At 39.4% G+C, this 22836-nt stretch overlaps 1 long non-coding RNA gene across 1 annotated transcript; it reads right to left on the reverse strand.

The window, feature by feature from the left end:
• Positions 1–1119: 1119 nt before the first annotated feature.
• On the reverse strand, positions 1120–21435 carry LOC126079406 (uncharacterized). Its single transcript, XR_007518208.1, has 3 exons — positions 21359–21435; positions 3038–3158; positions 1120–1316 (listed from the first exon to the last, which is right to left on the reverse strand). It is a non-coding gene; the product is annotated as an uncharacterized LOC126079406 (long non-coding RNA).
• Between the last annotated feature and the right edge of the window lie 1401 nt (positions 21436–22836).

The raw sequence follows: 22836 nt of genomic DNA on the forward strand, positions 1-22836 counted from the left end.
AATCTGTCTGTGCTGAGGCACAAGCCTTGCCCCACAGGCACAGGTGCCTCCTCTCCACAAAGGCCCTTGGTGCAGGCCCCGCAAAGATGCAAGAGAGGCTCCACTGCTTGAAGCCAACCACAGAGAAATGAAATCACTCTTTTAGCACAATAACTAATGCCGATGCGTGTGGGGACCTGACCATTGTTCATATCAGACGTGGGCGTCGTGGTGGGCACCATCTCCTGAAAGAGCCTCATTGTGCTGTTTTTGGCATTCCAGCTCTACGTTGTTTCCGGTGCTTTAGTGTCAGACCTGATGGGAGTTGCATACATCGGAGAACCACCTGTAATGCCAAGAAAAATGAGGAGTGCTTTCTGATGAAGTACTATAATAGTACGTGGTAAATGAGAAGCCCTCTTGGCCTGACCGTTACCAAATTTTCAAGATGATGGCTCTCTCAGGAGCCCTGGGAGCTTGAGCAGAGAGTGAGAAAGAGTTTTTTTCCCTGCTAAAGAATTGGAACAGGGCCCTGTGGTTCTGGTGCAGTGTTGCCACCAGAATACCTAAAAGGGACCAGTATACCTAAAAGCAGAAAAAGGATTTGCTAAAGGATCTCTGGGCCCTAGGGTTCTTCCTCCCACCACCTGTGGAGCTCTGTTCTTTCTTAGTCTCCTTCTTTTGCTTTGTTCCTCCCTTCTGTATAATTTATTTTCAATTTGTTGAGGCTCGTTTTATGACCACTGGTATAGATTGAAATATGTCCCCCCAATATATGTGATATAAATCCTAACCTCTATGCCTGTGGTTATAATTACTTTTGAGAACTGGTTGTCTTTGTTATGTTAATGAGCCAGGGCATAGGGAATGTCTCGAGTCATTCTTTTTTGAGATATAGAAGAAATTAGAAAATCAATCCAGATGCTATTAGATTTTGAGAGATGACAGGAATTGGGCTGTAAATATTCCACTGGGGCATATTCGTGGTTGGGCTTTCAGGTAAGGATGGCTCAGTAGGAAGGATTTAGCGTTTGGGGAGGTCGACTCAGGGGTCCACCTCAGTCATCTCAGTCCCTTCCCACCAAGCAGCAGCCTGCTGTTTAACCTCACTCATTGAATCACTGATTCTTCCTCTTCCAATAAAAGTTTATTACTCACCTCTTAGATGGCAATCTTTGCCTACCTGGAGAGGACACGCAAAGGCAAAAAATAAGGATTCCCTTTCCTTTTCTTTCTTCTTCTCCAGATTACAGACTCTTCCGTGGATACCAAAACTGTAGGTACAACTGCACCAACATGGCCATGTCCCAAGGAATTTTTCAAATGATTACTTCATGCTGCAAAGAAAACGATCTCTGTAACAGAATGTAAAACCTTGGAACTTGATCCCAAGCTTTGGTTCTCCAGCTCAGCCCATCTCATTTCTCATGTGTAAGCCTCGATGGACCAGGCTCTCTTTCTCCATCATTGTCTAAGCCCTGAAATCTACTCCTTCCCAGCTACAAGTGCTCAGATTTTAAGAGCTCAACCCAACTGATGGGGGCTTTCTCTCTCCCACCACCTGTGGAGCTCTGTCATTTCTCAGATTCTGGTCTCCTTCATTTGCTTTGTTCCTCCCTTCTGTATAAGTCATTTTAAATTTGTTGAGTCTGGTTTTGTGGTCACTGGTATGGATTGAAATATGTCCCCCCCAAATATGTGTTATAAATCCTAACCTTTATGCCTGAGTTACAATCCCCTTTGAGAATGGGTTGTCTTTGTTATGTTAATGAGCCTGGATTACTGTAGGATATGTTTTGAGTCATTCTCCTTTTAGATACAGAAGAAATTAAAAACGCAAGTGGAGATTAGATGATGTAAGACAGATGCCAGGGCACATGGAGATTTCCAAGGCATCAGGAAGCAGAAGCTGAAGAGACAAGAGAACTAAGAGAGAGAGAAACCCTTCCCCTTGAGTTAGCCCTCTGACTTTGGATTTCTAACCTTCAAAACTGGGCAAAAATAAATTTTTGCTTGTTAAAGCCATCCCCTTGTGGTATTTCTGTTATAGAAGCACCAGATAACTAACACACCTACCGCATAGTCTATCTTCATGAATGTTCCAGAGCAGTTGAATGGAATGGATATTTTACTACTGCTGTGTATTCTACAGATGCCAATTAGGACTCTTTTTTTTTTATCTGACAAAGTATTTAGATATTTCATCTAGTGATTTTTTTTTGTCAGCTTGTTCTGTTGATTACTGCGAGAAGAGTTTTGAAATCTGTGGCAATTATTATGAATTGATCTATTTCTTTGTTTCCATTGGTGTTGCTTTATGGATTTTGAAATTGTTTGTGCGTAAAACATTCAGGATCATTATGTATTTTTGGTGGATAGACATTTTTGTAATTAAGTAATATCCCTCTTGGTAACCCTGGTGGTGTAGTGGTTAAGTGCTACAGCTGCTAACAAAAAATCGGTCTTTGTAGTTGCTGTTATTTCTTTCAGTGCACTATGGACTTCAAATTCTTTTAGTGGTGTGTTGCTGTTGTGGTGTGCTTGTCAGGGTGTCAGGGGTGCTGGAGGATTTTTCTTTGCGTTCATCTCTTCATTAGGTTTCAGTCATCCCTGCATGGCTGCACCACAGAAGAGGTTCTCTCCAGGATACTGCTCCACTCTCAGCAGCATACTTCTTTAGTTTACTATTTAGTGCTAAGCTCATGGTTGAGACAGTGAATTCTCTGTTGTCTTGATTCGACCTCAGTTGAACAGATAGTAAAGTGAATGAGAAGAATTTATCAAAGAAATGTGATCTGAATAAAATGTTTTCCTTACATGAAATGAGATATAAGTCTTCAAATAGAAAGGGTCTCTGAAATGTCTAGTAAGATCAATAAAAAAGACCCCACTCACACGTATCATTGTGAAAATTCAGGGTGCCAAGTATAAAGAAAAGTACTCTACTTTCCTAGAGAGAAAAAAACACTAAAATGCAAGCTTGTTGCCATCAAGGTGATTATGACACATAGCAATAGCATGTGTTCCAGAGTAAAACTGCTTCATATGTTTTTCTCACCCGTATTTCTATGGAAGCAGGTTGCCAGGCCTTTCTTCTGCAGCACCACTTGGTGGATTCAAACCATCAACCTTTAGGTTACCAGGTGAGCACAAACATTTGTGCCACAGAGGGATCTTTCCTAGAGAGACAGAACAGATAAATGTAAAGAAATGAGAATAAAGTCAACATTGTTCTCAGTATCAACCCTGGAATCTGACATCACTGGAGTAATGCCATTATCATTCTCATGGTGTCTTGCTGATTTCATATGACACAGGAAAGTGTCATTGATTGACACTAAAAATGTGTGTCAACTTGGCTAGTCCATGATTCTCAGTATTATGTAAATGTCCTCCATTTTGTGATCTAATGTAATTGTCCTCCATATTGTTGTACAATATTCCTCCATTTTATCTATAGTAAATTCTAAACCTGTATATGTTGATAGGACATAATTAGTGTGGAGAGCATTCACACAATGGAATATTAGGCATTGATAAAGAAGGTGATGAATCTCTGAAACATTTCATTACATGGGGGGATCTGGAAGGCATTATGCTGAATGAAATTAGTTGCAAAAGGACAAATATTGTATAACACCACTGTTATAAGAATTTGAAAAATAGTTTAAACACAGAAGAAAATATTCTTTGATGGTTATGAGAGGGGGGAGGGAGGGAGGTTAGGAGAGGGGTATTCACTAATTAGATAGTAGATAAGAACTACTTTAGGTGATGGGAAAGACAACACACAAAACAGGCAAGGTCAGCACAAATGAACTGAACCAAAAGGAAAGAAGTTTCCTGAATAAACTGAATGCTTCGAAAGGCCAGCATAGCAGGGGCAGATGTTTGGGGACCATGGTTTCAGGGGACATTTAAGTCAAATGTCATAATAAAATCTATTAAGAAAACATTCTATATCCCACTTTGGAGAGTGGTGTCTGGGGTCTTGAACTCCAGCAAGCAGCCATCTAAGATGCATTAATTGGTCTCAACTCACCTGGATCAAAGGAGAATGAAGAACACCAAGTACACAAGGAAGTTATAAGCCCAAGAGAAAAAAAGGGCCACACAGACCAGAGACTACATCAGCCTGAGGACAGAAGAACTAGATGGTGCCTGGCTACAACCGATGACTGCTGTGACAGGGAGCACAACAGAGAACCCCTTTGGGAGCAGGAAAGCAGTGGGATGCAGACCCCAAATTCTTGTAAAAAGACCAGACTTAATGGTCTGACTGAGACCAGAAGGACCCCAGTGGTCACGGGCCCCAGACCTCCTGTTGGCCCAGAACAGCAAACATTCCCAAAGCAAATTCTTCAGATATGGATTGGACTGGACAATGGGTTGGAGGGGGATGATGGTGAGGAATGAACTTCTTGGATCAAGCAAACACTTGAGACTATGTGCCTAGAGGGGTGATGAGAGAGCAGAGGGGGTTAGAAGCTGGCGTCATGGACACGAAAAGAGAATGGAGGGAGGGAGCTGGCTGTCTCATTGGGAGGAGAACAACTGGGAGTACGTAGCAAGGTGTATATAATTTTTGTGTGAGAGGCTGACTTGATTTGTAAACTTTCACATAAAACACAATAAAAATTAAAAAGAAGATATTAATCTTGAAAATAACATACTTATCTGGGAAGCAAGTACATAACGGTAAGACTAAAACTGCGATAATTGAATCATTAAGGAGGTTGTTGCTATTTGGTGTTTTCAAGTTCTTTTTTGATTCATAGAGACCCCATGTGGGAGAGAAGAACTGCCCCATAGTGTTTTCTAGGCTGTAATTTTTACAGGAACAGAATACCAGTTTTTCTCTGGCAGAGCTGTGGAGTGGGTAGCACTGGCCAAGGTTTTGGTCGGCAGCCAAGTGCTTAACTGTTGGACTACGAGGGCTCCTAATTAAAGGTTTAGATGAGAGGTAACTGACTTAGGTGAGCAGAAAAAAGAAAAAAACCTAATAATGCTTCAGATCACTCAGGCCTGTGCAATTAAATTATGTTTCACTGCATCTTGGGTTAGCATTAATGTGAACCCATCAACATCTCCAACATAGTACTGAATATCAAGTGCCTCTACCTCTGGATATTATCTCATCTGGGGATAGGGTTATCTTCATAATGTAATGAGAACATGTCCCTACAGATATTGTCTTAAACCTAATCAGTTTTGAGATATAAAGAGCAGAATAGACACAAGGGAAATGAACTAAAAAGGAGGAAAGATAGATGCAATGAGGAAATGTCCAAAGAAGGAAAAGCACTAGAGATAGAGAAGCTAAGACAAGGATTTTCTGTCAGGGTGGGTAGAGAAGGAGTCTTCCCCTAGAGCTGACACCCTGAATTTAGACTTCTAATTTCAAAACAGTGAAGAAATCAATTTCAATTTATTAAAGCCACCCTCTTATACTAGTTCTGTTATAGCAACACTAAGAAACTAAGATACTACTGCAGCTAATTATGTACCAACTGCTCAGTTGGGCATTCAAGACTTTCCCCAAATTGACCCTCATCTTCTACCCTAGTGCTCCCAGCACATGAACCAATACCACGTTTACTTCTCCCTCAGAACACATTGCACTTTCCCATCTTTCTACCTCTAGAACCTGTAAATGGCTTCCTAGGATCTGAACCTGTCATGGTCCTACCCATATTCTAGTTCAGGGTTTCTCTACCTTAGGAGTATTGGTATTCTGGGCAGGATGGTTCTTAGATGTGGGTCAACATCCTCTGCATTTTACTATGTTTAGGAGCATCCTTGGCCTCCATTCAGTAGGTAGCAGTAATAAACTCTATCCCGAGTTATGACAACCAGAAATGTCTCCAGACATTGCCAAATACTTCCTGGGGTGAGATCACCCTTAGATGAGAGCCACTGTTCTAGTCTTATCTCAAAAGACACCTGCATAAAAAATTTTTTTGATACACCTCTTCCCTCTACCTAACTAAAATATTTCTTCTTCTTCTTCTTTATTCTCCCCTATATGTTTAAATGGAAACCCTGGTGATGTAGTGGTTAAATACCACAGCTGCTAACCAAGAGGTCGGCAGTTCAAATCCACCAGGTGCTCATTGAAAACTCTATGGGGAAGTTCTACTCTGTCCTATAGGGCTGCTATGAGTCAGGATCGACCCGATGGCAGTGGGTTGGTTGGTTGGTATAACATTAAATCATATTCTCCCTCACTACATGTCTCCCCTGCTATTCCAAAGAACAGTGAACTTACGAAAATTTTCTTAAGTCCTAGTGGTGTAAAGTAAAGAAGTAATTACCTTTAATTTCCATGGGAACATTTTTCAAACTTCCTAGACCACAAGAAAATATCCTACCAATCATGCCAAATAACACATAAAACCTGAATGGGAACTGTGAAGATTCTATTCACGTCCTTTCCACATTTTGTGAGTGGGCTGTTTGTCTTTTGTTATTGTGTTGTTGTAGTTTTTTTTAATGCATTTTAGAGATAAGGCCCTTATATTGGTCAGATTTTAATATTGACATAACTAATAGTTTTTTACTAAAGGGCTGTAAAAATTACCATATACAAAGCCTATAAATTAAGTATATGTGATAGTATCCATAAAACTTAAACGTCCAAGGCAAGGGAAACCTTAATAATTCATTTGTAGTCTTCATTATACACCTACTGTGCACCCAACAATATGCTGAGTCTGTTTACCAACATTGCGACCCTATAGCACAGAGTAGAACTGCCGCTTAGAGTTTCCAAGGAGCGCCTGGTGGATTCGAACTGCTAACCTCTTGGTTAGCAGCCGTAGCACTTAACCACTGTGCAACCAAGGTTTCTCTCCAGGGTAAGGGAAACCTGAATAATTTATAACTAGTCTTCTTTAAACACCTACTGTGTACCCACCATTGTGTTGACTATGTTTACCTGCATTGTCTCATTTAAACCTTAGAAGCCTAAAGCAGCACCTGATGACGTTGTACTTAATTGCTATGGAGTGGTTCTGACTCAGTCTCACCTTATATATAACAGAATAACACATTGCCCACTCCTGCACAATCATCTTGATCATGAGTAGTTTGTGTCCATTGTCATAGCAATTAGTGCAATCCATCTCATAGAAAGGTTTCCTTGCCTCTTTCGTAGCAGTTCCTCTTTCCTGATGACATGACCAAAGAAAACAAATTGAAATGTCATCATTCCCTCTTCTTAGAAACATTCTGGTTGTACACCTCCTAAGCCTGACTTGTTCCCTCTTATGGCAGTCCATGATATAAGCAATATTCATCACCAACACCAGATTTTGAATGCATCAATTCTTCTGTCTTCCTTTTTCATCATTCATATTCCACATGCTTATGAAGCAATTAAAAAGACCAAAACTTGGGGCCACTTTCACAAATGAGAACACGGAGCATTACAGATGGTAAACTCTTGCCCATAAACGTGTAGAACAATATTCAAATGCAAATCTTTCCTTTATGACTTAATGCCTGGAAAGCCACAAGACAGTAGGATATGGAACCAGCCAACTGAAGGAAACTAGAACAGAGACAAAGAATACTTTTTCAGTTATTTTCTTTCCTCTATGGCTGGTCAGCCTCCAAGTCAGCACAAAGTATGAGTGGGTCCTCTTAGTAGCCACATGAGCTTCATGGACTTGAAGAAAGTATTTTGGATGTAGAAGGGACCAGTAGTGTCAGCTTGTACCCCTTCAGAGGTGAGGATAGAATGTCTGTTAACAAGCCATGAGAAGCAAATGAAACGGGAACTTCTCTATGAAGCTTGCCCTAAGTTCTCTGAGTTTCAGGTGAGTAGATAAGATCCAAATGTGCCCTTAGTGCTTATTAAAATCTCAGCAGCCCTCTGGACACCTTCGCTCATCTTCTATAACAACTCTGAACAGTATTAAGATTTTTATACTGTGATTTACCTCTATGAAATAGTAATTTGAAATTCCTTATTTCTGACCCATCAGTTTTAGCCATTCTCTATGGCCTTACTGCTGTGATAGATGAGGATTCGGCTCTCTTGCACATTTTCCTTCCTTTCCTTCCATGTTCTCAATAGTCATTACCAGCTACATGGTAAAGCAATATTCACGCATGAATTCAGTTATCGACTCAATGACTCTGGGGATTGTTAAAAGAGACAAACTGAGGACCAGAGAAACTGACAACAGATTTCTCTAAGTACATTGTGAAATTCACAAAGGTCACCGACCAATGTGGAATGCACCTGAGAACACGTAAACAGTAAGAAGACACAGTGGAGGTAGTGATTACCCAATTGTATAAATTCCTTATTTTTGAGGTGACTTTGTTAACTGCAAATTTACCTATAGTTTACGGTGTGAAAACAGAATAGTTGCAAGAGCATTTATTATGATTATATTGGCACACTCAGCTATGAAGAAAAGAGCAAAGGGCCGGCAACATATTTTACACTGAAGCCAAAGACAAGTTCGGATTCTCCCTCAGTTAGATCGAATGGGGCTCGATTAGTTTCTGCTGTAGTTAAGATAAATCCTATTATCTCTAGTGGTTCTAAGGGGAAAATTAGTCATAGTGTTCCTGGGTGATGGTGACAGCAATTCATGTGAAAATGTGAAGGACCCATTTATTAGTATTACTGAAAGGATAATGATTGCTAGAGAGACTTCATAGGAAAGAGTTTGGGCTACTGCTGGTAGGGCTCCAATTACCGCATATTTGGAGTTTGGTGCTCAATCTGATCATAGGATAGAGTATACAGCTAGGCTTGATATTTAAGTTAATTAAAGGGTAAAGCATTGGAAGGGGGACACATATGGTTACAGCTAGTGTTAGGGCTAGAATGGGGGCAATAATAAGTATGAGTTTTGAGGAGGTTAGGGGACACAGAGGTTCTTTAATGAATAATTTAATTTTGTCTGCGATAGTTTGGAGGAGACCATATGGTCCAACAAAGCCAGGGCCTTTGCAAAGTTGTACGTGCCCTAGAACTTTTCCTTCGATTAGGGTGAGAAAGTCTACTGCTAGTAAAATGGGGATAATTAATGAGAAGAGATTAATTAAGAACACTGTTAAGAAGAAGAGTTGAACCTCTGTTTAAAAATGTTTAAGTTTTACGCCATAACCAGGCTCTGCCATCCTAACAAGGCCTGGTCTTGGGCAGGGTAAATTTACTTATCTAAACTGAGATTAATTCATAAATTTAATTGAGGGCACTTTCGTAGAGTTGGCCCCATTTCTCTTATCCTTTCTTACTGGGAGAAATTGTCTATAGGTAGGAACTGACCTGGATTACTCCATCTGAACTCAGATCACGTAGGACTTTAGTCCTCGAACAAATGAGCCTTTAATAGTGGCTGCATCACTAGGATGTCCTGATCCAACATCAAAAGGCCGCAAACCCTACTACTGATAAAAAAAAAAAAAGAAAATTAGAGACTCTAAAAAAAAAAAAAAAAATTTTTTTTTTTTTTCTAAAATAGGATTGTACTGTTATCCCTAGGGTAACTTGTTCCATTGATCAAGTATTGGGTTATTATGGGCTTTATAAATTTTGACTGGTTATGTCTAGATTATAACATCATTCAGAGGTCAGTTTATCTTCTGAGGTCACCCCAACCAAAATTTTTAATTTGTTGCCATGCCTCATTATGCCTTGTAGGCTAGTGAAATTATAGCTGAATTAATTTATTTAAGCTCCATAGGTTCTTCTCGTCCTCTCTATATATTCTCGCCTCTTCACAAGAAGGTCAATTTCACTGATTAGAAGTAAGAGACACTTAAACCTTCGTGTGGCCATTCATACAAGTCCCCATTTAAGGAACAAATGATTATGCTACCTTTGCATGGTCAGAGTACCGCAGCTGTTTAACATTTGTCACTGGGCGTGCAGTGCCTCAAATCCTAAGAATGCTAGAGGTGATATTTTTGGTAAACAGGTGGGGTTTGGTATTTGGGGAGTTTCTTTTACTTCTTTTAATCATTCCCTTGAAGCACACCTGTGTTGGGTTAACAATGACTGTAATAAAGAATTTGTTTATGGATCTAATTAAGGGATTGTTAACTATCAGTGGGCATCCGATCTGATATAAGCTTGTACAGGGAGAAATAATTCTTGTTACTTATATTAACATTATTTCTTCTATTTATATCGATTAGTCCAGTGTTATATCTAGGAGGTGGTCAGTTAATTTTTGGTATTTTTAATGTAAGCAGTTTTTGAGCTTTAATGCTTTCTTAATTGATGGCTGCCTTTAGGCCAACTATGAAATTATCGTTTGGTTTTTTACTTTCTGGTTAAGGTTGTATCCTGAATCAAAAGAGCTGTACCTCTTTTGAATAGCTCTAAAATTTATGTTAGGATTACTTTATTTCTTTTAGTGAATTTTAGTTAGAACTAAAATGCTATCCTAGACAACCAGCTATCGCCAGGCTCGGCTAGCTTTTCACATCTACCTATAAATCTTCTCACCATTTTGCCACATATATGAGTTAGACCCACAGACTTGTCATAGGTAGCTCATCTGGTTTCAGTCTTTCTGGCTACAGTTCTCTCTGTCAGATTATTCTAGTTAATTCATTATGCAAAAGGTACAAGGGTTAATCTTTGCTGTTTTGTACTATAAATTTGTCTTTCATCATTCCCTTGTGGTACTGTCCCTGTAATGCCGAAGTAAAATTTCTATCTCCTATACCTTTATTTGGTAAATAAATGTTTTAATTTAGGGTGCTATGTAAGTTGAGTGTAGGGTTTGTCGGGCTAGGTTTGGTTCCAAGTGGTCAGTATAGGATGAAATCTTCTGGGTGTAGGCCAGACACTTTGTACTAAGCTACACTTTGAGTTATCCAAGCACACTTTCCAGTATGCTTACCTGTTACTGCTTGTCTCCTCTCATACTTGTTTAGGCTTATCGTATGATTCCATAGTAAAAACATTTGAGGAGGGTGAGGGGTGGTATGTGCATGTTTCATGGCTTAATTCGATTAAGCTCTCTGTTCTTGATTTACTACTAAATACTCCTTCAGTCATTATTTCATAATGATATTCGTTAGTATATTCTGAGGTAGAAAATGTAGCCCATCTTGGACCACCACACAGGCTACACCTTGACCTAACTTTTTTTGTGACAACTATTGAGCTTACTTTAGCACCCTTTAAGGGTTTGCTGAAGATGGTGGTGTATACACTGAATTAGCAAGTGGTGGTAAGGTTTATCAGGGATAATCGATTATGGCAACAGGCTCCCCTAGGTGGATATAAGCACTGCCAAGTCTTTCAGTTTTAAACTTTAGCTAGTAGTTCTCTGGTGAATAAATTTGTTGGTAGTTATCAAGGTTTAGGGCTAAGCATAGTGGAGAATCTAATCCCTGTTTGTGTCTTAGCTATCGTGTATTCAGAGTCGTTAAAGTCACTTGCGTTGATTATCTTCACTTTATCATCAGCTTTTTACAGCTCAGGTAGAATTTAACTTTATTTTATCTTGCTCTTAAACATGTTTTACGCCATTGTTTATTAATTTGGGTTAATCCTATGACCGCGGTGGCTGGCACGAAATTGACCATCCCTTTGTAGTACAACTTAGTCTAACTTTCGTTAATAGATAAATTTTTGTCGCTGCTGTATCCCGTGGGGACGTGGTGGAGCAAGGCGTTATGAGCTACGTTGGTGTGTGCTTGATATCAGCTCCTTCTGATAATGATCTGAAGGTCATTCTCACTGGTGGGCGGATACTTGCATGTATAAATTTACTAACAACAAATAAAAAGGCTACGACCAAACCTTTATGTTTATGGAGTTGGGGTAACTCACCTAGGTGTTTTCAGCACCTTGCTTTTGTTTTAAGCTATGTTAACAGGGAGAGAAGTGTGCCTAAGACATCTTAGAAATAGGAGCTGGGTGAGGTAGAAGCTATTTTGAAGCAAATCTTAAAGTTTGTACGTTTAGATCTGGGGACAGAGCTCTTCAAAAGAAAATAAATTATTTAAAGTGGCACATTAGTATAAGAGGTGAAAATAGTTATTTCAGTTGGTTGGTGACTGAACTTGTTTATTTACCCTTGCTCTTAATTTCATCTATTCTATAATCTTGGTTTGGGGGTTTGACAAGATAAAAAAATATGCTTATAGAAACTGAGTTAAGAGTAATCGGGGGGGGGGGCGTAGGGGAGTTTACATTAAATAGTTGCATAGTAGTTTTATGTATACTTATGTATATGCGCTGGGAATTTAGATTTAAAAAATTCTATGTCCTCGAACATTGACTAAATAGCACCGTATATCTACATGCCACAGTGTAATAGTTTAAGCTCAGCTACAAATTGCTTGACTGTGTTAGGGCCTCAGACAGCCATAGCTGAGTCACAGCATCCCCCAAATTAAAAAGATACCAAATGCATGACACCACAGTTATGATCGTGGGCTGATTAGTCATTAGTCCATCGAGATGTCTTATTTGAGGGGAAAGAGTGGGTGATTTTAGGTGAGATGGCCCTGAAGAAAGAACCAGATGTCAGGTATAGATTCAGTATAGAAATCCCCACGATTGATGGGTCCGGAGGGGGAAGACGAGCATGATTTGGGTGGGTTGCTGGTTTCTCGGAGGTAGGTGATTGAGAGACAGGCTTGGGAGGTGGTAAGCATGGTGACTAGAGCTTTCTCAGAGATATGCTATGTATGACCAAGGACTTAGATGTACTATGCAATTCTAGAGAATACATGGGAGTGTAATAGTCATGGTTACAATAGATTAATGGGTAGTTATCATACTTAGACCATTAACATGAATGGTATGTCCTTGCTTATACGCATGGGGTAAACAGCATAATGCACATTTATGCATAGTATAGGGTATGCAAGATTAAACACAAATAATACTATATGTGGGGGAATACACGTAATGCATGACGTACATAGTGAATACTTATATAAGCAGGGAATAGTTTAAAGAGAATTTGAACTTTGGGTGCTGATGGTGAGGAGACAGGCTTCTTCCCTGAATATCCTTAGAAGATGAGTTTTCATTTATGATTTACAAGACCATTGTAATTTGTTATATTCTAAGGGCATTCATTTGAGCAGGTTATTTTCAATTAGTCCAGCAATTGGTATAAGGTTAAGATGACAGAGAAGAATAAAACTGAGTCCAGTTGGCCAGTGATGACATAAGGATGTTCTACTAACTGCCCACCGATTAGTGTACGTGTGATTAAGCCTGCTACTAGAATACAGAATAGGATTTGGTTAAGTGGTCGAAATGCTGTGGTTCGCTGTTTAGATGTGTGCAGTAATGGCATAAGTGCTAAAATAAGAATGGAGAATACTAGGGCTAGAACTCCTAATATGTTTGGGATAGATCATAGGACAGCTTAAGCATGTAAAAAGTACCATTCAGGTTTGATATGGGCTGGAATGCTTAGTGGATAAGCTGACATGTAATCATCAGGGTCCCCTAATATGTCTCGAGAGAATAGGGCTAGGATAAGCAGTAAAAGGATGAGGAAAAAAATCCTAAAATGTCTTTAATAGTTTAGTAGGGGTGAATGAAATTTTGTCTGAGCCTATGGAGTTTTTAGAGCCTGTTTTGTGAAGGAAAAGTAGATGGACTGCTGCTAGCATGGTTACAATGAATGGGAGGATAAAGTGGAAGGCAAAGAACTGGGTTAGGGTTGCTTTGTCTACTGAAAAGCCTCCTCAGACTCATTTGACTAGGTTTGTACCCATGTATGGGGCTGCTAAGAGAAAGTTTATAATTACAGTTGCACCTCAGAATGATATTTGTCCTCATGGAAGTACATAGCTTTAAAGGCAGTGGCTATAACTGTGAATAATAGGATAATGCCAATATTTCAAGTTTCTGAGTTGAAATAAGAGCAGTAGTAAATGCATTGTCCCATGTGTGCATATAGGCAGATGAAGAATATGGATGCTCCATTGGTGCGTAAATATTGGATAATTCAGCCATAGTTTACATCTCGGCAAATAAGAGTGACAGATGAGAATGCGGTTGTTGTTTCTGACGTGTAGTGTATGGCTAAGAATAGTCCTGTTAAGATTTCATCAGGCACGCTCCCAGGAGTGAGCCGAAGTTTCTTCATGCTGAGATGTTTGATGGAGCCAGGAGGTCAATGAAGGAGTGATTGATAATTTTGATTAGTGGGTGGGATTTTCGAATGTTGGTCATTAAGTGCTCTTGTAGTTGAAATGCAACGGTGATTTTTCAGGTCATTAGTCGTGGTTATAGCCCCTGTAAGAATAATGATATATGTCGTTTTTATTATAAGTGTGCTTCTTGTGGTGGGATTAATTGGATTTTCTTCTAAGACTTTTTCTTTTTATGGGGGATTGGGTTTCATTGTGAGTGGCAGGCTAGGGTGTGGAATTTTGTAAGCTTCAGAGGGTCTTTTCTGGGGTCTGTAGAGTTTTTAGTATATTTTGGTGGGATGATGATGGTTTTTGGTTATACTACCACTGTGGCCACTGAGGAGTAGCTTGAGGAATGGGAGTCAATGTTGTAGTTTTGAGTGCATTACTTGTGGGGTTATTAATAGAAAGGCTTGTGATTAATAGGTGGTGAGGGGTTTGAGTTAGTGGGTAGTGATTCAAATAACATAGAGAACTGAATAATTTTTAACAGTGAAGAAATTGGGTTTATTCGTGAAGATTACTGTGGTGGGTCATCATGATATGATTATGGGTGTTGACTAGTAATGATAGCTGGGTGGGGGTTGTCCATTGGTGTTTTCATTATAATTGAGAATACTTGAGGATGTTACAGAATGATAAATAGGCCTGAGACTATGAATAGTAGAAATGAAAGAAAATATAGTTTGAGTACACCTTTTTGATTTCACACAAGAATGGCGGCTGTATTTGTATAAAGGCTAGGTTTTTGGGAATAGTTTTTTCTAATCAGATTAGGTCTATAATTATTGATGATAGCTTTTGGCTTATATGAAGGCTGAGGTGAGATCAAGATTGGTGAATGATCATTGGGTAATACCCTAGTGTGTTTGAGAATTTATGTGGGAAGCGTAGAAAATCGAATTTTAGATTATATGTTATGGAGTTTAGTTCTATAGCTAGTATGAATCCTAGTCAGGTAACTGCTAAGGCTATAAATCTTAGAGAGTTAGGCACGGTTATTTGTGGTACTGTGGGTGGGACGATGTTTACTGAGATAATAAAACCAGCGAAAATACTGCCGAGCATTAGTCGTTTGATGGTACTAATTAGGAAGGGGTTGCTTTCACTAATTTGGATTAGTGCGGAGCATCGTGGTTGTCCAATCAGGCAAAAAAGATGATTCGGGTGCTGTAGATTGCTGTTATGGAGGTGGCTATAAGGGTAATTGATAGGGCTCTGGTGTTGGTATAAGGCGTGTTTGCCGCTTCAATGACAAGGTCTTTTGAGTAGAAGCCTGTCAGGAATGGAATGCCCGTTATGCTAGGCTACCGATGACGAGAGCCGCTGTAGAAAAAGGTATGGTTTTATAGAGTCCCCCTATTTTGCAGATATCTTATTCATCGTTTAGGCTGTGAATGATAGAACTGGAGCATAGAAATAATATTACTTTAAAAAATGCCTGTGTGCAGATGTGGAGGAAGGCTACTGGGGTTGGTTAATTCCAATGGTGAGTATCATTAGGCCTAGTTGGCTGGAGGTGGAGAATTTGATAATTTTTTAATGTCCTTTTGTGTAAGGGTACAGAGGGCTGTGAGTAGGGTGGTGATGGCACCTAGACATAGTGTTAGGGTTTGAATGGAGGGATTATTTTCTGTAAGTGGATGGAAGCAGATGAGGAGAAATACTGCTACTACTATTGTGCTGAATGAAGTAGGGGTCATACTGGTTTGGAAGCTGATGGAAGTCACAGGTGAGCCCTGAATTGGGCTGATTTTCCTGTTGCAGCTAGTAAAAGGCCTAGGAGAGGGAGTAGGTCTTCTTTTAGGTCAGTTAGGAATATTTGCTGGAGTCCTTATGACTTTGAGTGGAGCAGAAATCAGGCTATTTTTATGACGAAGCCTACGTCTCCGTTGTGCTTTTAAAGGACTGCCTGTAGGGCTGCCGTGATAGCGTCCGCTGGTCCTACCATCAGCCAATTAATATGAAAGATATGACGCCAACCCCTTCTCAGCCAACAAATAATTGGAATAAGTTGTTAGCAGTTACTAGAGTTATTATAGCGATTAAGAATAGTAGTAGCTATTTGAAGAATTGGTTAATAAAGAGGTCTGAGTATATATATCATAGAGAAAATTCCATAATTGATCATGTAACAAAAAGTGCAACAGAAATGAACACCAAGGAGAAATAGTCTAGTTTAAAGCTTTAGGAGGAGTTTTAGAGCGTGGTTATTGAATGTCAGTTAGAGATTAGAGCTTCTTGGTTTCATTGAACGAATATTAGGGCTGGAATTATACTGGTTATGAAACTATAATATACAGTTATTTGCACATAGTGGGTAAAGTGTTTTGTAGACTTCTGATGTTGTTATTCTGATGGAAAGAGTTAGAATGATAAGTGATGTTAGGGTGAAAGTAGAGAATGTATTAATTACTTTTATTTGGAGTTGCACCAATTTTTCGGGTCCTAAAAAAAAAAAAGAAATTTTTTTTTTTAAGACCAATAAAAAAAAGTAGTTTTTTTTTTTTTTTTAAGACCAACGGATAACTTCCATCCTCGGCAAGTTGAGAAAGCCATATTTTTAAGTATGGTATAAGGAATTGATTTCTCAGTAATCAAAGAGGTTTTAGCTTTTGTTAATAGATTCACAATCTAATGTTTTAATTAAACCGTGTTTACAGTATACGAATCCCAGGATAATTTGGGGATTTTGAGATAGGAGTAGAAGGGGAATGAGATGGAGGGTTATTAGGGCATTTTCTCTGGTAAATGAGGGTTTGATGGCTTTGGCGTGGTGTGGAATTTCTCCTCACTGAATTATAATTAATATGTAAAGTGTGTACAGTGTGGTAATTAGTATGCTGAATCCTATGAGGAGAATAGTAAAATCAAATCATGAAAATGATGCTAGGATGATAAATACTTCTCTGATTAAGTTAATTGAGGGTGGTAGTGCTAGGTTTCTTAGTGTGGCCAAGAGTATCACATGGCTACTAGCGGCAGGAGGGTTTGTAGACCTCGTGCTAAAATTATAGTTCGGCTGTGGATATGTTTGTACTTACAGTTAGCTAAGCAGAAAAGTATAGAGGAGGTGAGACCATGAGCAATTATTAGGGCAGTGACTCCTATAAAACTTCATGGTGTTTGAGTGAAAATAGTGATGACTACTAGGGCTATATGGCTGACTGAAGAGCCGGTGACAAGGGATTTTAGGTCTGTTTATCATAGACAGATAGACTGGTTGTAATTATACCCCATAGTGACAATATAAGGAGTGGATGCGATATAAATTGTGTTAGGAGGTGTAGAAGAATTGTAATTCGTAATATGCCATACCCTCCCAGTTTTAGTTTTAGCAGCTAGGACTAGGGAGCCTGTAATAGGAGCTTCTATATGAGCTTTGGGCTACATGAGCTTTGAGAATAGAAATCTAGTCGAGTCTTAACTCCTGAATTAAGGACTGCAAGATTTTACCTCACATCAACTGAACACAAACCATACTCTTTAATTAAGCTAGGTCCTCCTAGATATCTAGGCTAGATTTCTAGTCTAGACTTCTAGTCTCAAAATAGGGAAGAAATAAATTTCAGTTTATTAAAGCCATCCTCTTGTACTTGTCCTGTTTTAGGAACACTAAGAAACTAAGATACTATTGCAGCTAATTAAGTACCAACTGCTTATTTGGGCATTCAAGACTTCCCCACACTGAGCCTCATCTTCTACCCTAGTTCTCCCAGTACTTTAACCAATACCGGGTTTATATCTCCCTCAGAACACATTGCACTTTTCCATCTTTTTACCTCTAGAAATCTGTAAATGCCTTCGTATAATCAGGGCCTTTCATGATGCTACCCATCTTCTAGTTCAGTGTTTCTCCACCTTAGCACTATTGGTATTCTGGGCCAGACGGTTCTTAGTTGTATGTCAACATCATGTGCATTGTATTATTTTTAGCAGCATTTGTGGCCCCTATTCACAAGATAGCAGTAATAAATCCTCTCCCCAATTGTGACAACTAGAAATGTCTCCAGACATTGCCAAATGCCTCCTTGGGTGAGATCACGCCTAGTCGAGAGCCACTTTTCTAGTGTCATCACAAATAACACCTCCATGAATTTTTTTTTTTTTTGGTACAACTCTTGCTTCTAACTATCTAAAATATTTTTTCTTTACTTTTTTACTCTCCCCTATAACGATAAATCATATTCTCCCTTACTACAGGTCTCCCCTGCTTTTCCAAAGGAGAGTGATCTTATGAAAATTTTCCTAAGTTGAAGTGGTGTAAAGTGAGGAAGTAATTACCATTCATTTACATGGGAACATTTTTTGAGCTTCCCAGACCACAAATAAAAACTTAGTAATCTTGCCAAATAGCACAGAAAATCTGGATGGGAACTGTAAAGGTTCTGTTCACATCCTTTGCACATTTTGTGATTGGGTTGCTTGTCTTTTTGTAGTTGTGTTGTGGTTTTTTTTTTTTCCACATTTTAGAGATTAGACCCTTAAATGGATCAGATTTTTATATTGACATGGCTCACAGTTTTGTAGTAAAGGGTTCTATAAATTACTAAGTATAAAGCCTATATATTAAGTATATACGATAAACCAAAAAAAAAAAAAACAAACTGACTATCTTTGAGTCGATTCCAACTCAAAGCGACCCTATAGCACAGAGTAGAACTGTCCCATAGAGTTTCCATGGAGTGCCGGGTGGATTCGAACTGCTGACCTTTTGGTTAGCAGCCATAACACTTAACCACTATGCCACCAGGGGAAGGGAAACCTTAATAATTCATTAGTAGTCTTCATTATACACCTACTGTGTACCCAGCACTATGTTGAGTACGGTTACCTACATTGTCTCATTTAAACCTCAGAAGCCTAAAACAGCAACTGATGATGTTGTCATTAGTTGCTATGGAGTGGTTCTGACTCAGCGTGACCTTATATATAACAGAATAACACATTGTCCAGTCCTGCTCAATCTTCTTGATCATGAGTAGTTTGTGTCCATTGTTGTAGCAATGAGCACAATCCAGCTCATGGAAGGTTTTTCTTGCCTCTTTGCTACTGGTTAGTTTTTCCTGATAATATAACCAAAGGAAGCACATTGAATTATCCTCATTCTGGCTTCTTAGGAACATTCTGGTTGTATTTCTTCTAAGACTGATTTGTACCCTTTTATGGCAGTCATTGATGTAAGCAATATTCATCACCAACACCACACTTTGAATGCATCAATTCTTCTTCTGTCTTCCTTTTTCATGATCCATATTCCACATGCTTATGAGGCGATTAAAAAGACCAAGACTTGGGGCCTTTTTTACAAATGAGGACACAGAGGGTAAACCTGTTGCCCAAGTTCACACAGCCATAAATGTGTAGAACAATATTCAAATGCAAATGTTTCCTTTCTGACTTAATGCCTGGAAAGCCAAAGTATAGTAGGATGTGGAAACAGGCAATTGGGGAAACTAGAACAGACACCAAGAATACTTTTTCAGTTATTTTCTTTCCTCTATGGCTGGGCTAGCTCCAAGTCAGCACATAGCATGAGTGGGGCCTCTTATTAGCCATGTGAGCTTCAGGGACAAAAGGAAAGAACTTCAGATGTAGAGGGGAGCAGTAGTTTCAGCCTGTGCCCCTTCAGAGGTGAGGATGGAATGCCTGTTGAACAAGTCTTGAGAAGCAAATGAAATAGGAACCTCTCTATGAAGCTTGCCCTAAATTCTCTGAGTTCCAGTGTGTAGATAAGTTCCAAATGTGCACATAGTGCTTATTAAAGTCTCAGCAATCTTCTGGATACCTTTGCTCATTTTCAACAACCACTCTCAACTCATGAGGAATTTTACTATGATTTACCTCTATGAAATAGTAAAATGAAATCCATTATTTCTGACTCATCAATTTTAGCCATTCTCTATGGCCTTACTGCTATGATAGATGAGGATTCAGCTCTCTTGCACATTTTCCTTCCTTTCCTTCCATGTTCTCAATAGTCATTTCTGGATATATGGTAAAGCGCTATTCACCCATGAATTCAGTTATCAACTGAATGACTCTGGGGTTTGTTAAAAGAGAGAAACTGAGGACCAGAGAAACTGATGACAGATTTCTCTAAGTACATTGTGAAATTCACAAAGGTCACTGCCCAATGTGGAATGCACCTGAGAACACGTAAAGAGGAAGGAGGAGACACAGTGAAGACAGTGACTATCAAATTGTGCAAATTCCTTTTTTGTGAGGTGGGTTCGTTTACTGCAAATTTGCTTAAAATTTACCATGTGGACATAATTTAACTTTACCCAATGTAATTTGGCTTTTGTTCTTTGTCCTGAGAAGTATTCCTTGGAAATTCTTGAGCAGCTTAGGTGACTTTCTTATCTGAAAACTTCTGACAACACCTGAGATTTTGTGCAAATAAATAGAGGCTGGTCAGGCCACAGGCCGTAGCAGGTGACCAACATTGACTAGCCTCAGGTAGGGCAAGGATCATGATTCAATTGATCATGCTAAGTTTGGCCTGTTACTAAATTTTTTCCACATTTTCTCTCTTTTCTTAAAAAAATTACTGGCAGTGGCCTAACATGAATCTTTATGTTTAACTAAATGGAGAGGTCTCCCTCTCTGGACACCTCCTAATTGATTAAAGAAACAGTATATGCTTTAATGTCTTTGTCTTACTGTTACTATTTGGTGTTGTGCTGTCTAAAAGTGTTGTTTCCCATAAAAAGAAGAAGTAGAAGTCAGAACACAGGTGCAGGAACAGCCACCCTCACAGACAGGCCAGTTAAAAGTCCCTACAAGACCAGTGTCCACGTGGACAAACCTCACTATGGGTCACATCTAAGACCACAGGAGGTTTACCTTCCATTTTGGTTTTGTCAGACAGCCTGGCTTTAATCCAGAGAAAGCCTTCTGTCTGGTTTCTACTTGTCAGAAGACAGAGAGTCTCAGGTCTGCATGTGGAGGTGGCCATCCATCTGTGTGTGCCTCGAGACACAAGATAAATAAGGCCAGAGTTTTGGAGTCAGGCTCAACTCTCTTCTTTCTCTCACAACCCACATCCTCTTCATCAATATATTCTGTCAACTTTACCTTCAGTATCTATCCAGGCCTGGTCCTATCACAACCTCCATTGCTACCTCTAGTACAGTCACCATCATCCTTCACCTGCAACGCTGCAATAGCCTCCTAATCTCCCTGCTTCCAGTCTCCCCTACCACCCATTACAGCCATAGTTTATGTTCCTCACCTGCAGCCACAGTGCCTCTTTTCAAAGATAGCCAGATCAGGTCATTCCTCTGCTGAACACCTCCCACTGGCTTCCCATTGTCCTCAGAGTGCAGCTGAAATCCTTACAGGACTCTGTCTCAAGGCAATACAAGATCTGAGGTCCCTTTACCTCTCTGATCTAATTCTTGTAACTCTCCACTCCAGTAGATCTTGGCATTCTTAGGATTCTACAAAACCCCCAGCAAATTCCTCCTTCAGAACATTTACACATCCTATTCCTTCTTCTTCAAAAACTTTCCCTAGGTAGCCCCCAAACTCATTCTCTCTTGTCCTCAGGTCTCTGATCAAATATCACCTTTCAATGACCTCTACTCCCCAAAACTGTGCTAAGATAGTATCATTTGTGCTAATCTTTGTCAGTTATACTAAGGAACCCCATGAGTGCTATTATGCCAATCTTAGCAATTTCTGTCTGATAAAGTATTAGAAAATATACCAAAACAGGGACAATTTTCAAGAGTTTCTTCCATTAAGAATTAAAAAGTGGTAACAAACATAAACACCAAAAGGCAATAAAACTTCTACATTTATGTTGTCAATATCACAGAGCATCATTAGGCAAAAATATTTAAAAAGGACTAAAGATTTATTCTTTTGCCATTTAGGCCATTTGAGGATCTCAAACTTGGTGTGGTAGCCAACTACCACATATGCCCTGAATAATCCTCACTTTATCTACAAAACACTGTTAGTAGACTTGGTTTTAGGTTTCATTTTAAAGTATGCCTTACTTGACATACCCAAAGATATATGTGGCAGGTGTGATTCCAGGAACCCTGGTGGCATAGTGTTTAAGAGCTACAGCTTCTAACCAAATACTCAGCAAGTCAAATCTGCCAGATATTCCTTGGAAAGACAATGGTGAAGTTCTGCTCTGTAATAGAGCATTGGTATGTAGTAAAATGGATGCCATGGCAACAGGGTTGGTGTTCTCTCCTTTTTTTTTTTTTTTTTAATGTGAAGAAGTTACTAAGATTTAGTGAAGAGAACTGACATAGAGAAGGAATTCTTGGAACTAGGTCAGAGAGGACCTTGGGGAAATCTGCCACCAGTTATTGGAGACTCAGACCCAGTAGGTTTCAAAATTCTGACAAAGGTATTCCTTATTTTAATGATTCAAATTACTGAAGTTAACAAAAAGACATGAATAGAACAAAGAGTAGAGGACTGCTACTGCTGGACACTGGCTCCTTGCAAAGAATCTAAAGCTTTAACAGAATTGCGTTGCAAGGAAAAGCCTTTCTGTGTTGAAATTCTCTAAAAAAATTGCTCTGAGCTTTCAGTAAGGACATTGCCTACAGGTGATGTGCAGGCCTTGTGGAGCCATCCTGCCTCCAGGCAGAAGGTGTCAGCTCACTGAGTACAACACTACTCTGAGTGTCAAGTTAGGAACAAGGGTACCAAATGCCAAGCCCAGTGAAGTGGATGACAGGGAAA

This window comes from Elephas maximus, chromosome 7 (assembly GCF_024166365.1).
Source record: "Elephas maximus indicus isolate mEleMax1 chromosome 7, mEleMax1 primary haplotype, whole genome shotgun sequence".
Lineage (NCBI taxonomy): Eukaryota > Metazoa > Chordata > Mammalia > Proboscidea > Elephantidae > Elephas > Elephas maximus.